Source organism: Microtus oregoni, unplaced genomic scaffold, assembly GCF_018167655.1.
Source record: "Microtus oregoni isolate MIOR12 unplaced genomic scaffold, Mior012 000012F_ref0000307, whole genome shotgun sequence".
Taxonomy (NCBI): domain Eukaryota; kingdom Metazoa; phylum Chordata; class Mammalia; order Rodentia; family Cricetidae; genus Microtus; species Microtus oregoni.
The window spans coordinates 3,585,900-3,598,839 of NW_024543071.1; the positions used below are offsets into that span (position 1 = coordinate 3,585,900).

The following is a 12,940-nucleotide window of genomic DNA, read 5'->3' on the forward strand; positions in this document are numbered from 1 at the left end:
TAGTGGTGCACACCTCCAATCCCTCGTGTGGGAGGTGAACACACACAGTGCACCCCTCCAATCCTCTCATGTGAGGTGAACACACAGTGCACACCTCCAACCCCTCATGTGAGGTGAACACACAGTGCACACCTCCAACCCCTCATGTGTGAGGTGAACACACAGTGCACACCTCCAACCCTCATGTGAGGTGAACACACAGCGCACACCTCCAACCCTCATATGAGGTGAACACACAGCGCACACCTCTAATCCCCTCCAGATTATTCTCAGAATTATTACTTCAGAATACTAAATCAAACATTGCACTGCACAATGACATGATTAGTTTAGTTGTAGAAACAAAAACCTCAATTTTCTCTTCACTATTTTCTAACAGAGCTGCCTAAACAAGACCTAAGCAACAATGAAGACACCAAGAGATGAGCTAACATAAAACAAGAAACATTCATGGGACCAAAACAAACAGGCAACTAGGAAATATTGGAAGTGGGAGAAAGAGGCTTCCCCAGGAAAACACCCCCCCCCAGTTGTTTATTTATAGCAAAGTGGTCGGTCCTAAAAATCACTACTGAAGCTGCAAAATAAATTCGGACCAACCCAGATGCTCAGGAGCTGAGACAGCCAGACAGGCGCAGGGAAGGAACGGCTGGAGCCTGCACACCAGCCGCGGAGAGCACTCAAATGAGTACAAGGCCTAGATTTAGGGTTTGAGATCCCGAAACCAGAAGGTAAGTATTTCTGTATTTCTGTATTTCTGTATTTCTGTGTTTCTGTATTTCCGTATTTCTGTATTATTTCTGGCATAGTTTGGGCAATTATTTTGACACCGCTGTGATTTAAATAAGAAATGTCCCCATGGGCTCATGAATTTGAACACTTTTCTCCCGCTGAGAAGACAGTTTAGAAGGTTATGGAACTTTTAGGAGGTAGACAGAAGGCAGGATTTCAGAGATTACAATCCTTGACGCAACTGCTGTTCTCTGTGTGTGTGTGTGTGAGTGTGTATACGCGTACGCATGTTTCTGTCTGTCTCTCTCTGTCTCCCCACTTCTCATGCGTAGATAAAAATGTCATCACCCAGTGTCTTTAGTTAAGAGGCAAACAACGGCCAGAACGCACGAGAACCCAGAGAACTTTGATGGATGACTACTGGAAACACAACTGTGTCCCGCTGCGTTTCTGGAGCGAATCAAAACAGTCAATGGAGAATGAGCAGATGACAGAGCCAACCCAGTGCTAGCAAGGTAAAAAATGAAAAATAAAATAAAAAATAAAATATAAGTATGTGCTTATAACATACTTCACAACTAAGAAACTGGAAGATAGCTCAAATGTCCATTAACTAATAATTATTTTGACATGATATATCAAAGTAATATTATTTGACAATAAAAGTTAACACTTCTCATATATGATTAAACTTGAACCTAATGAGTCTTTAAAACATCTTATTACGAGAAAATTTCAAGAATAATTCAACCTATACTGATGATGAATTTCTAATTGCTGTGGAAGCCGGGGAGAAGGGGGAGCAGGACGGTGAGGGGAGGCTGCTAACCAGATAGGGTACTTTGCCTGTTTTCTAGTTATGATTTTGTTCTTTTGTTTCTGTAGAACGAGTGATGAAAATTCTGACAAATAAGACGGTAATCATGAGGGCCCATTTCTGTTAATACTAAAACTCACTGGGTTGTGTTTGGGAAGACGGCAACTTCCGCTGTATCTTTGTTATATCTTACTAAGGCTGTCTTAAAACTTTTGGTTTTGACCACATTATAAAATATAAAACATTTTATGACTTTGGAAAACAGATTATTAATATACTAGTCAACATATACTTGCTAGGTATAGATATGCAGTAAGTTTTGTATTAGAATAGTCCCAAACATCTGGTATTTACTAAAAGAGATTCACTAATACATTTTATATATAAAGTCATACAAAAATTTGTATAGTTCCCTCAATTTTGTATAATTTAGTATGTAAATATAGTATTTCAGAAATCTGCAAATGAAAGATAAGATGTGAAACAAAGAATAAAGAATATCATTAACGAATAAAGAAACAACAAGATATATGGTTAATATGTAAGTGTTGGAAAAATGAATAAACATTCTTAACATAATCTGAACAATTAAGATAAATATTGAGGCATATTTCAATGAATACTAAAATTAATGTATATTAATATTATAACGCTTGGATTTTATTTATCCTTCCTGGAAAAGCATTATATTTTTTCTTATAACAGAACTTTTGCAGATTTTCTGTTTTTAAAAAAACTATCTTTGAATAGTTACTTTAATAATTTCTGGGAAAACATATTAAAATACCTTTTATGTGAGCTCATTTTGCAAGCATTCCCCTGTGTATTAGGCTTCAGAGTAAAGCAGCACAAATGCACCTAATGCAATTGTTTAAATTTATACTTCACGGCAGTTTCTAGACTATTCTGTGTTGTCAGCATTCAAGACCACTGTTTTCTGCTGAATAAGCACCTATGAAACCATCATGCTGTGGCCTTTGGTTTGGGAAATTTTATTTGGCAATGATTTTATAGCCTAGATACCCACCAGAGGGACATGACATAGTCACATGTATTTCTGTCCCCATGAATATAAAGCTGCAGTAGCAACTTATAGCAAAACTAAACAATGAGGATAAAAAAGGAGGTAGAAGAGTTACTCAGCCGAGCTACAGACGAAGAGCACACTGCAGAAACACAGACCCAGCAGTCATTTCCCACAGAACAACAGCTTCTGGAGGTTTGGAGACCATACCATCGAATCTTGTTTACGTTCGTCTGTGCTAATTATCCTAGTGAAATGTCATATATATATATATTACCGATTAGACATTTAATATGGTAAAATTTTACATAAGGTAACAGTATAAACAACCACATAATTCAAAGTTCTGTCATTCGCACTCGCAATAGGCTCTTCCAGTTTGTCAGTCTTGCTAGCCCTGAGAAGCCAGATGAAGAAAACGCCCAAACCTCAGTTTAATCTGAGTGAGAGTAAGAGTAAGTGGGTAAGGACACACATCTGGCTGATGGTGTGTGGGTAAGGGCGTACATCTGGCTGCCATTCTGTGGGTAGGAGTGTGCATCTGGCTGCTGGTCTGTGGGTAAGGGCGCACATCTGCTGTGATAGTGTGTGGGTAAGGGCGCAGTCTGGCTGATAGTATGTGGGTAAGGGCGCAGTCTGGCTGATGGTGTGTGGGTAAAGGTGCACATTTGGCCAATGCTGTGTGGGTAGGAGCGCACATCTGGCTGCTGATGTGTGGGTAGGAGCGCACATCTGGCTGCTGGTGTGTGGGTAGGAGCGCACATCTGGCTGCTGGTGTGTGGGTAGGAGTGCACATCTGGCTGTCGGTCTGTGGGTAGGAGCGCACATCTGGCTGCTGGTGTGTGGGTAGGAGCGCACATCTGGCTGCTGGTGTGTGGGTAGGAGTACACATCTGGCTGCTGGTGTGTGGGTAGGAGTGCACATCTGGCTGCTGGTGTGTGGGTAGGAGCGCACATCTGGCTGCCAGTCTGTGGGTAGAAGTGCACATCAGGCTGCTTATGAATTCACTAAAAGGCATGCACACCCATTCCTCCAGACACAATTCTGCAGAGAACTGGCTGTGGACACTTGAATAACCCTGTGATTGGAAACCTGGGCATGCTCAGACAGGAACTAGACAGTACAATCTACCCATCCAAGCACACAAACATTACTGGCTGATTTTTTTTTCTTTCATGTTGCCAAATTCTTCAAACTGGCAATTTTCTTGTCTGACTTGCTCAGCATTCCCTGTGTTGCTGATTTTCCCTGTAATGCACTGGAATGAAATTATTTACTTATTCATATCCTCTTTCAGGTCATCGATTTTTACCAAAAAAACAAAATAAAATAAAGTCTTTATACATACTCTTTATCTGCAAAATAGTTACAATTGTAATAATTGTGTACGTTATAAATACAATTTAATAGACATTCAGTAAAAGCTATTAGCAATATTATTGGCATAAAAAATGACCAACAATATGAAATAAACTTGAGGATGATGCAGGAGGCTTGACCTATGATAAACATGTGAACTACAGAGGATATAAAATGTGTCTGACGCATGGAAACGTGGATTTGAAAGTAAAAGTCTGGTTGGAATCACAGCACTTGGTTTAGCACTTTAAAGAACATATATCAGAATGGAACCAATGCATGCCCAGTTTCTTATGTTAACTTCCAGTCTCCTGGAATATTTAAATAAATATTTTCAATTTGGGAATAGTATTTCCATATAAGACTTAAAATATATCTTTTAAGTTTCACCAAAGGATTGATATTTTAACCTAATAGAAATGTAAGTACGTATGTGAACACACATGCATGTGTGTGTATCTGTGTGTCTATGTAGATGGGCAGACAGGAGTGTCTGTGTGTAGATGAGAGGACAGGAGTGTGTGTGTGTGTGTGTAGATGAGGGGACAGGAGTGTGTGTGTGTGTGTGTGTAGATGAGAGGACAGGAGTGTGTGTGTGTGTGTGTATAGATGAGAGGACAGGAGTGTGTGTGCGTGTGTGTGTGTGTGTGTAGATGAGAGGACAGGAGTGTGTGTGTGTGCGTGTGTGTGTGTAGATGAGAGGACAGGATAATCTCAGGTGTTGTTCTTCAGGCACCAAATACCTTTGAGATTTTCATATTCTTCAATGACCTGCACCTCTCTAGGTAGGTGAGGGTGGCTGGGCAGTGAGACCGAGGGACCTGCCCACCTCCCTTCCACAGCACTGGTAGTGAAGACAACAAACCTCAGCATCCGTCTGTTTTTACACAATTTCCATGGAGCCAACTAGGCCCTCAAGCACTTCACTTATTGAGCTTCCTCTCTACCCCCAAAATAATGTTTATTATTAAGATATAATATAGGAAGTAATTTTTTAAAAGACAGATAGTACCAAATTCTTATGACATAAAATTTCAAGCAATACATTATATGGTTAAATATCACATCGAAAGAAATAAAAGAAAAATGTTGATCCACTAGATGAATGGTTTCTGTCTAGTCCCAAATGGACAAAATTTGACTTTTTCTGCCCCTAAAGCCATTGTTTTCCAAACTCGAGACAGTAAAAAAAACCACTCATGAATAGAGAGCACAAAAAGTGACCATGTTATTATCAAACCTGGTGAACCTGAGGGTCACATCATAGAAACAAATACATTTCAGAGAATCATACCTAAAGGGGAAAATCACTAGATTTGTCCAAGTTGAATCGAATGTCTAGTTAAAGTTAAGAAAGAAGGAAAATAGACCTTTCTGCAAATAAAACTAGGAAAAGCAAGCCTGAGGAAGGAAATAACACCAGGAAGAGAGACCCTGAGGAAGGAAATAACACTAGGAAGAGAGACCCTGAGGAAGGAAATAACACCAGGAAGAGAGACCCTGAGGAAGGAAATATCACCAGGAAGAGAGAGCCTGAGGAAGGAAATAACACTAGGAAGAGAGAACCTGAGGAAGGAAATAACACTAGGAAGAGAGACCCTGAGGAAGGAAATATCACTAGGAAGAGAGACCCTGAGGAAGGAAATAACACTAGGAAGAGAGACCCTGAGGAAGGAAATAACACTAGGAAGAGAGACCCTGAGGAAGGAAATAACACTAGGAAGAGAGACCCTGAGGAAGGAAATAACACCAGGAAGAGAGACCCTGAGGAAGGAAATATCACCAGGAAGAGAGAGCCTGAGGAAGGAAATAACACTAGGAAGAGAGAACCTGAGGAAGGAAATAACACTAGGAAGAGAGACCCTGAGGAAGGAAATATCACTAGGAAGAGAGATCCTGAGGAAGGAAATAACACTAGGAAGAGAGACCCTGAGGAAGGAAATAACACTAGGAAGAGAGACCCTGAGGAAGGAAATATCACCAGGAAGAGAGAGCCTGAGGAAGGAAATAACACTAGGAAGAGAGAACCTGAGGAAGGAAATAACACTAGGAAGAGAGACCCTGAGGAAGGAAATATCACTAGGAAGAGAGACCCTGAGGAAGGAAATAACACTAGGAAGAGAGACCCTGAGGAAGGAAATAACACTAGGAAGAGAGACCCTGAGGAAGGAAATAACACTAGGAAGAGAGACCCTGAGGAAGGAAATAACACCAGGAAGAGAGACCCTGAGGAAGGAAATATCACCAGGAAGAGAGAGCCTGAGGAAGGAAATAACACTAGGAAGAGAGAACCTGAGGAAGGAAATAACACTAGGAAGAGAGACCCTGAGGAAGGAAATATCACTAGGAAGAGAGATCCTGAGGAAGGAAATAACACTAGGAAGAGAGACCCTGAGGAAGGAAATAACACTAGGAAGAGAGACCCTGAGGAAGGAAATATCACCAGGAAGAGAGAGCCTGAGGAAGGAAATAACACTAGGAAGAGAGAGCCTGAGGAAGGAAATAACACTAGGAAGAGAGAGCCTGAGGAAGGAAATAACACTAGGAAGAGAGAGCCTGAGGAAGGAAATAACACTAGGAAGAGAGAACCTGAGGAAGGAAATAACACTAGGAAGAGAGACCCTGAGGAAGGAAATATCACCAGGAAGAGAGACCCTGAGGAAGGAAATATCACCAGGAAGAGAGAGCCTGAGGAAGGAAATAACACTAGGAAGAGAGAGCCTGAGGAAGGAAATAACACTAGGAAGAGAGAGCCTGAGGAAGGAAATAACACTAGGAAGAGAGAGCCTGAGGAAGGAAATATCACTAGGAAGAGAGAGCCTGAGGAAGGAAATATCACTAGGAAGAGAGACCCTGAGGAAGGAAATAACACTAGGAAGAGAGAGCCTGAGGAAGGAAATATCACCAGGAAGAGAGACCCTGAGGAAGGAAATATCACCAGGAAGAGAGACCCTGAGGAAGGAAATATCACTAGGAAGAGAGAGCCTGAGGAAGGAAATAACCCCAGGAAGAGAGAGCCTGAGGAAGGAAACAAACACAGACACTTCTTAGTTTCCTGTTAGGAGAGATGGACAGAGAAGAAGCACATCCCCTTGGAGACAGCGGTCCCTGCTAGGGATGTAAGAAGTTGGTGAGGGAAGGAAGCACACCAGGCCATGATGGTCAGGAGAATCTTGCAGCCTGACTGACTAACAGTCAGAGAGCTTCTTTATTTATACAGAATTCAGTAAGCAGGGATACATTTATGTCGTATCTTTTTGTTCTGGGACATGTATTTCACTTCCTCTTGCTCCTATTTTAGTCATTATTAATGAACTATGACAGAAGTTATCATTTCCAATCATTTCCTCTCATTTTGACATCATTGATAAAGAGTTATCATTGTTACTCATTAACCCCATAACCCAATTTTTAAAAATCTAGAGGCATATGACAGCCTGGTAGCTGGTTTCTCAGGCTGGTAGCTCTGGTTGCTTCAAGAATGCTAGGACCAAAACAAACTCTTCAAGCTGGGAATAGTGACAAGTCCCAAGCAGTGTATTATTAACTCTTAATGAACAGAGTACCCAGGGAAAATCTCCAGGCCAAAGCTGCTGCAGCTATTATTATAATTCTCATGTAATACAATGTCTGTGTTTTATATATTTATAGACTCTGTCTAGATGTCTAATCCTGGCATTCTGTTGTCCTTGGTCCTAGGACACCACAGAGGCTCTGCATGAGCTAACTGTTCTCACAAAGGGAGGTCCTGACACCTCATTCTTCCATCATCTTCCCACTCTGTTCTTTGCTCATCCATGGAAGTCTCTATGTAGGGCAGAGGTACCTTCAGCTCATCTACCTTCGTTGCTGTCTGTGCCACGTCACTGCCGGGGTGTGCAGTGGGAAGAGGCTTGCATCCTTATCTGTGGTCAACTCCTCCGGCCCACTGCATCTCCTTCACCTGGTTAAGTTGACTTTGTTTTGATTATCTTGTTCCTGAGTAAGTAGAGGGACAGATATTTCAAGAATATCTCACAGCCTCATAAAGAGACCTCTGGCTTCTTTATGCGTGTCACAACCCCCAAAGCGTAAGAAAGATAGTCAAGTAGATGAAGATATATCCCAAAAGCACAGAGGGAGAGAGGTAGTATGCTCAGGACTGTCCTGGACATACTGCTTAGAAACAGCATTCCTGGGAGAAAGCATAAACAATTCATAAGAAATTTTTCATCAATCCAATTTCCCCAAAGTGTACAAATATTTAAAGTCTCCCAAGTACGCAAAAGGTGGAGATGAAATCCACAGACAGCACCGTGGCCATCGTGTGGCTCAGCCTTGCTGGATCTTTGCCATGCAGCCGTGCGGGCCGTATGACTTTGGCCATTCCCATCAGATACGGCTGCGCTAGTTTCTGATAACAAAAAGACTCCTCATCCTAGTAACAAAATGGCACTTACTCTCCTGTATCCTATCCAAGGTTTAAAAGTGCTACTGTCATATTCCAGAGGGTTTATCATATATTAAATGTTTCCATAAGTCAATTACTAATAGAAACTAACAGGGCACCAAAACAATAAAGTAAGTTTTGCAGATGAAACTTTATTAAAAGCAAACATGAGTGCACTGCTAAGAAAAAAACTTATTTGTAATACAAGTCAAACCCATTAAGCATTTTATAATAAATTTAGCCAAAAGAATATGAAGAACAGAAGAAGAAAAACTATTAGTCATACAAGACGGGAAAAGTATTTTCTTTTTGCACTTATATCTTACAAATAAACAAGCATAAGAAATGTAGTCAGCTATGTTATGGCTAATAACATACTTAGCTGCTTTGTGTGAAGAATGAATTATAATGAAAAGCATGCTACCAGTAATGACTATAGGAAACTCAAGCCTAGATTAACACACTGTCCTCAGCTATCAAGGGACCACTAAATTATCTCTGGAATGGGATTTTCCCAGAGCACTCAATCAGAATCAATCTCCTTCTCCCTTATTCGATCATCTGCTTTATCATAATACAATGACAGTATTCCATAATATTTGTGAATTTAAGTTAGAATGTACTTGATGGCAGTCAGTAGGCATTCCATCACGATGTGACAATGTCAAGGCTAATTCTTCCTTGTAAAGAACTGCAGTAGGTGCACTTGCTGCCAACTCCAGAAAAGGTCACTATTTTCTTCTACTGCAATTTATAAGTCAGTTTTGAGAGAATATTTTTAAAGGTATACCAAAAATGCATCACTTTGAATATATTAATTATAACTTCAGAGTCCCAAAATATGTCAGTGTCTCATTAAGGAAACAAAATTTAAAAGCACCTCCCCTTGGAGGAATTCAACCAAGAGCGAGCCCAGACTCAAACTCTATGCCTCCCTGTGCCTTCTGTCAGTTGTTGTATGGGTCTGAATCTGTGCCTGCTGGATGCTGCCTTGTCTTGTCTGTCCCTGCCTTTATGTCTGAGTCCTACAAAGGGTTTTGCATGGTGTTTATTGAAGAGGGTAGAAAGCATCACATGGAGGAAGGAATGAGGGACACTTCACACACATCTTTAACAGAGTTTTTAAAGGACAAAATCCCTAGCTCTAGCTGCCCCCAATCGCCCTAGACAACAAAGGCTATCAAGCAAGTCCATGTGTTGTCTTCAACGCTTATGTCAGATATCCATTTTATAAAGATGCCTTCAATCCATTTGCTCTTTCTATGATTTACTCTCATAGCTGCACACATGCTTGCCATATTGGAAGGTAGTGGCATGGAAGAGTAGTTAATCTTATAGTTAACATAGCCATGACTTTAACCCAAATCTCACAGGAAGGTCACAAAGGGATAGATCTGGGAGTTTGAGGACAGCCTGAACTACATGGAGAGTTGTGGGACAGCCAGGACAACATAATGAAACCCTGATAAACAACAAATTTACAGTGGTGCATTCACGTTGGTTGTAAGTTAACTGCTCGGGCAATCCAAGGTAAACAGGCTGGTTGTACACAGCTCTCTTAAGGAGAGGGTAAACAAACTTTCTACAATCCAAGGTAAACAGGCTGGTTGTACACAGCTCTCTTAAGGAGAGGGTAAACAAACTTTCTACAATCCAAGGTAAACAGGTTGGTTGTACACAGCTCTCTTAGGGAGAGGCTAAACAAACTTTCTACAATCCAAGGTAAACAGGTTGGTTGTACACAGCTCTCTTAGGGAGAGGGTAAACAAACTTTCTTTTTTTTTTTTTTTTTTTTTTTTTTTTTTTTTTTTTGGTTTTTCGAGACAGGGTTTCTCTGTGGTTTTGGAACCTGTCCTGGAACTAGCTCTTGTAGACCAGGCTGGTCTCGAACTCACAGAGATCCGCCTGCCAAACAAACTTTCTACAATCCAAGGTAAACAGGTTGGTTGTACACAGCTCTCTTAAGGAGAGGGTAAACAAACTTTCTACAATCCAAGGTAAACAGGTTGGTTGTACACAGCTCTCTTAAGGTAAACAGGTTGGCTGTACACAGCTATCTTAGGGAGAGGGTAAACAAACTTTCTACAGTCCAAGGTAAACAGGTTGGTTGTACACAGCTCTCTTAGGGAGAGGGTAAACAAACTTTCTACAATCCAAGGTAAACAGGTTGGTTGTACACAGCTCTCTTAGGGAGAGGGTAAACAAACTTTCTACAATCCAAGGTAAACAGGTTGGTTGTACACAGCTCTCTTAGGGAGAGGGTAAACAAACTTTCTACAAAGTAGGACAGTAATCCTGAATGACCTCAGGCTGTATACATTATTCACAGTCCACTGAAATCTTCAGTTTCTTTAAATGTAAGAGATATTTTCATAATAATAAACCACCAAATTTGGATTAAAAATTAACTTTCTGTCAAATAATTTTTGGGTGGTCCGCTCTGGGCTTGCCATGCTGAGGAGAAGCTGCACCTTTCAGCCAAAGCCCCATCCTTGTTTCAATTGTTCTGTTCTGTTTTATTCATTATTTGGTTTTTGTTTTGTCTTCTGAGGTGGTGTCTCACGAGTTAACTCACAGCAGCCTTGAACATCAGAGTTTGTAGCCATGAATACATGATTCTCTGTGTTAGCAGCACCCAGTGTTGGGATAGCAGACGTGTGCCACCATGCCCACCTGTGTTATTCAATTTTATTAACATACTAAAACCCACCAATGTTATGAATGCTAATCAGCACAGTTTCACCACAGGAGCTCGATTGGGGGTTAGTATTCAGGAGACTCTCACCCAAGAGGCTGGACAGACGCTCAGTCGGCCAAGTGTGTGCGACACAAAAACCAAAGTTCAAGGCCCAAAAACTCACGCACAAAAAAAGAGGAAGCTGGGCCTAGGCTGTCCAGAGGAGTGTGTGGTGAAAGACTAAGAGGAAGCTGGGCCTAGGCTGTCCAGAGGAGTGTGTGGTGAAAGACTAAGAGGAAGCTGGGCCTAGGCTGTCCAGAGGAGTGTGTGGTGAAAGACTAAGAGGAAGCTGGGCCTAGGCTGTCCAGAGGAGTCTGTGGTGAAAGACTAAGAGGAAGCTGGGCCTAGGCTGTCCAGAGGAGTCTGTGGTGAAAGACTAAGAGGAAGCTGGGCCTAGGCTGTCCAGAGGAGTGTGTGGTGAAAGACTTGCGCTGCACCGGCCAGGCCTGCGTCCGTCAGTGAGGCTAGAGAGCGGGAAAGAAGTGACTCCACACCATGAACACATGAGCCACTCATGCACTCGTGGGAGACAGACAGAAGAAAAGCAAAAATGACATCAAAGTGTCATGGCGACGGGGGGACCCAAGGGAACATGGAAAGGGTGAAGGGGGGCTGTATAATCAAAACAAACAAACATGAAATTCTCAGCAATAAATGTATTACTCTTTAAAAATTGTTCACTGACTTGCACACATGTACCATGGCATGCATGTTCCCACCCCTGTAAGTGTGCACACGCACACACTCAATAATAATAACTAAATGTTTTTGAATCTGGGCATTCTAGCATTAGCTTGCAATCCTAGAGCAGGCCAGGTAGAGAACACAGATCCCTGATGCTACCTGGCAAGCCAACACAGCAGCTGGCGAGTTCAGGTCAGAGATAAAGCCTCAAAAAAGAGCAGATGAGGAACAAGTGAGGTAACCACTCTAACATGCATACAATATCCATACCAGTCTCAAACACGTGGGCCTGCAAATAAATACATGTGTGCACACATGCACGTGTACACACATACACATGCAAACACACACACACACACGAATCTCACTGGACATTTGTTTATCAATATAAGATAGCTTCATTTTGCTAATAAGGAAACTGGGAACTAAATTTACCCAATGTGATAGTGGCAAGCAATACCAAGCAATATGGTACCAAAATTAAACTATTTTGTTGTTGTTGTTGTTTTCAATACAGGGTTTCTTTGTATAACTTTGGCTGCCCGGGAACCAGCTCTGTAGACTATGCTGGCCTCGAACTCACAGAGATTCACCTGCCTCTGCCTCCCAAGGGCTGCCCAACTCAAAATTCAAACTCTTAACAACACTGTATTCTACAAAACTATCAATGGTTGTAATCTAATACAAATCTACAAATACACATACAAGATCCTAAAAAAAGCATGTTTAATCATTAATTATAGCAATTAACTATAAATGCTATGATCTAAAAAAATCATAAAATTACCCAAATATATAGCATTGGCAATGCTTGACCGACCAGTTTTCAGAGGTTAAGCTTGTAAAAGAAGCCAAAGGACCTGGAGAGACGGCTCAGGGGCTCAGAGCACATTCCACACTGCTAGAGAACCCTTGCTCTGTGCCCAGAACAAGGTAATAAATGCATGCTTTCTGGATTTTTAAATTTTAATTTTAGTCATCACAACATAATTTCCCAATGTGACGTGATGTTTACTAGTTAGGTAACTTAATGTGGCTGTTAAGAAGATCAGTTATTTTTATAGATCACAAACATTAAGATATCATTGTGCCACCTTTTAAGACCTAAAAAAAAAAGTTAAGGATTATTTAAAGTTCATAAAAACCGATAACAATGAA

At 41.2% G+C, this 12,940-nt stretch overlaps 1 protein-coding gene across 3 annotated transcripts in view; it reads right to left on the reverse strand.

The window, feature by feature from the left end:
* The window catches only part of Atrnl1 (attractin like 1), a 561,295-nt gene that overhangs the window by 420,716 nt on the left and 127,639 nt on the right, over positions 1–12,940 (reverse strand). The gene's annotated exons all lie outside the window — the stretch shown is intronic.